Source organism: Oryzias melastigma, linkage group LG4 (assembly GCF_002922805.2).
Source record: "Oryzias melastigma strain HK-1 linkage group LG4, ASM292280v2, whole genome shotgun sequence".
In the NCBI taxonomy this organism is placed as follows: domain Eukaryota; kingdom Metazoa; phylum Chordata; class Actinopteri; order Beloniformes; family Adrianichthyidae; genus Oryzias; species Oryzias melastigma.
The window spans coordinates 107,502-110,489 of record NC_050515.1 but is presented as its reverse complement, the minus strand read 5'-3'; the positions used below and the strand labels follow the sequence as shown (position 1 = coordinate 110,489).

The 2,988-nt window shown below is 37.0% G+C and overlaps 1 protein-coding gene across 1 annotated transcript in view; it reads right to left on the bottom strand.

Moving 5' to 3' along the window:
• polrmt (polymerase (RNA) mitochondrial (DNA directed)) overlaps positions 1-2,988 on the bottom strand; it is a 37,855-nt gene that overhangs the window by 9,569 nt on the left and 25,298 nt on the right. The window lies entirely within an intron of this gene.

The following is a 2,988-nucleotide window of genomic DNA, read 5'->3' as shown; positions in this document are numbered from 1 at the left end:
GAGAGTCTGTGGTATGGCTTCTGCTCACTCACACCTTCAGAGACGACCACGAGCGGCGAGGTCATCTCTGACGCACTCCCAGCTCTTATCTGGAGCCGTGTTCTGGTCACCAGCATCCGGACCGAGAGCGCCGCTGAGGCCGGCCCACTTCCTGTCATCGACACAGAAGCGGCGGCGAGAGGCGAAGGCGGATCGAATGGATTGGTTTTTATTAGTGCAGTGACTGTTGACGTGTCAACATGTACGATTAACATAATTCGTGCGTTCATATGTGTTAACGCGCTCAGACGTCCTGCTGTGAGATCAGCGTAATAAAACTCCTAAAATAAACTTCAACGTTTTTATATTCTGTGACTGAGACTTTATTAAATAAAGAGATAATCTGGGATTTATTTGTAGTTTTTGGACAAAAGTCATCTTTCATTTTAATAAATGAGGCGGAGAACGAACTTCAGTCTGACGGCTGTAATGCAGCAGCAGAGCAGTCGCTATGGTGGGCGGAGTCTAACAGAGCTGTCCAACAACGATGAAAGCGACCGTTATTTTATTACAGGATTGGGACCAACATGAATTTGTCTAAAAATTCCAGAAACTCCGCGGTTCTCCGTGAAAGTCCCGCCCACCGACGTCGTGGGAGGAGAGCAGTTCAGAACGGACAGACACGCCCCCACCTGTGTAGATTCCAGTCGAGTCGACCTGAAATCCAGCTGGATCAAACTTCTCCCCCAAAACAATAGTTTGATTATTTTTCACAAACAAAATTAAAAAAAAAATGTAAGAGAAAAAAAAATGTCAAATAAACAGCAGATGGAATTTCTTCTTTTCTGGGCTGCATGGTGTGACTTCAGTCTGGATTTATTTTGTATTTTCATTTAAAAACATGTTGATTAGTTTGTTGGCAAATTTTATTCTTGCTGTTTTTACATAATTACCACTAAAACTTTCATTCTATGTTGTAAAAACAGTTTTCACAGCAAAATGAATCTCATTGTTCCAGACGGAATTTTCTGTTTTTACCTGATTTTATGTCTAGTGTGTGAATATAACATAGAAAAATGACTAAATCAAGGTAGAGTCACATGGGAGAGGTCGTGCTGATTAAAATGATACCAAATAAGCAGAAGGTCGTCTTTCACATTGAAAATACAGAAAAGATTTTTAGGCCCTTAGAGAGTTAAAAATAAATCCTCTAAATGTACAATTTTGTGTGAGATTTCATATTATGACATTTTGCAGATAATAAGCGGAAATACTGTAACTAAAAAAAAAGTTGATTAATGGTGATTAATTTCTTTCAGATTTGCGATTAATTAGTTAATTTTTTTAAATCGATTCTAGTTTTTATGTTTGAGACACAGAACTATCAGAAAACCTGTTAAATTAATTCAATTTAAATCAAAATCAGATCAATTCTAAAGAAAAACCAGGTTTAAATGTAGAAGTTGAAAACAGTTTTAACTCAAAAGTGAGCAGCAAAAATTAAAAGAGATATTGGACGATTGTAAATGTGAAACTTGAATTTTAGACTTTTATCAAATGAAAAGTCACATGTCGTTGTGATGCTGCGTTCACATCAAACGCCACAATGACCACGTCCAGTGATGTGTTTGTGGATCTGGAGCTCCCACGCTCAGAACGCGGTAACCCTCCCCCCGGCGGGCTGTAAATGTAAGGGTCAACGTATCTGGGATTCATCTAATATCATAGTATGTCATACAGTTGTTAGGCTGTTGGAGTTCAGCTAATATTTCAGCTACATGTTAGCCGTTATGGCTAAACTGGACATTCTACCAGTTTTTTAGGCTAATTTGGCATGGCACTGATATTCTAGCCGACTATCATCTTCAGTGATTTCAGGTGTGAATTTCAGCATCTTCTCCATTCAGCAGCAGCATTCACACCAACATTATCAGGTAATGCTATTTATCTAGTTACAAACGGGTTTCTCATCCTCTGAAGATGATCCTGATGTGAGCTCAGCATGGAACGAATAATCAAACCAAAATATGAAGATCTGCTTGAACACATGAGGTTGGTGAATAAATGAAGAAGTTTTACATCTAAAATGAGAATAATCAGAATGTAAAATCAGGTCGTCTTTGATTCATAGAACTGAGTTTGTCTGAGAAACAGAGACAAAACAACACGTGAGCTCACGTTTCAGCACTGTGGGCGTCGCCTGGAGTTTTCATTTGATACATTTCATTGATAATCAATTCACTTTGATGGGATTGTACTTGTGGGATGTTTGTTTTTGTGTTTTACATGTTTTTTTTCTTATGATTGCTATTTTTACTTTTCTATTTTACTATAAAAAGTGCTTCCAGGTGTTCCGTAGCAGGAAAAGTTCTATGCAAATACAGTTGAATTACAATTCTGTAAAAAACGAATAATCATAAAACAGTTCAGATGAAGATAAAAATGATACACATTTTAATTCATGTTTTCCATGTGAACAGCTCCTCTCACGCTGCAGTGTCTCCTCTCAAAGTGCAGGTGGGATTACAGTGGATGTAGTGACAGAAACCTCAGAATCAGAGTTTCTTCAGCTGCAGTTTTCTTTACAAATTGAAGTTTTTCATTTTATTTTGAAGTCAATTTTATTTCAGATTAGAGAAATACTAGAGAAGGATTAAAAACATGAACTGGGTTACAGAAGCTGTTTCTGACCACTTTAAGAGATCTTAAATCAGAAAAAAGATCTTTATTACGGTGATCTGAATGTTGTACTGGTGAAGATGGAGCTTTAGAGAAGTGTTTGGGGGTTAAATCGAGACAAAAATGTTCAAAATGTACAAAGATTACAATTTAGCTTTTTTAAATACAGACAAATGATTCATTTTTTTGGATGGAAAGAAAAATGTTGATAAAGAGATTATTTAGAAGTTTGTCTGTTTTTATTACCTGTTAATAAAGGTACAATGTTCTGAAGTGATATACCTTTAACATGAGCAAACTGACGAATGATCCGAATGACATTAGCAGCAC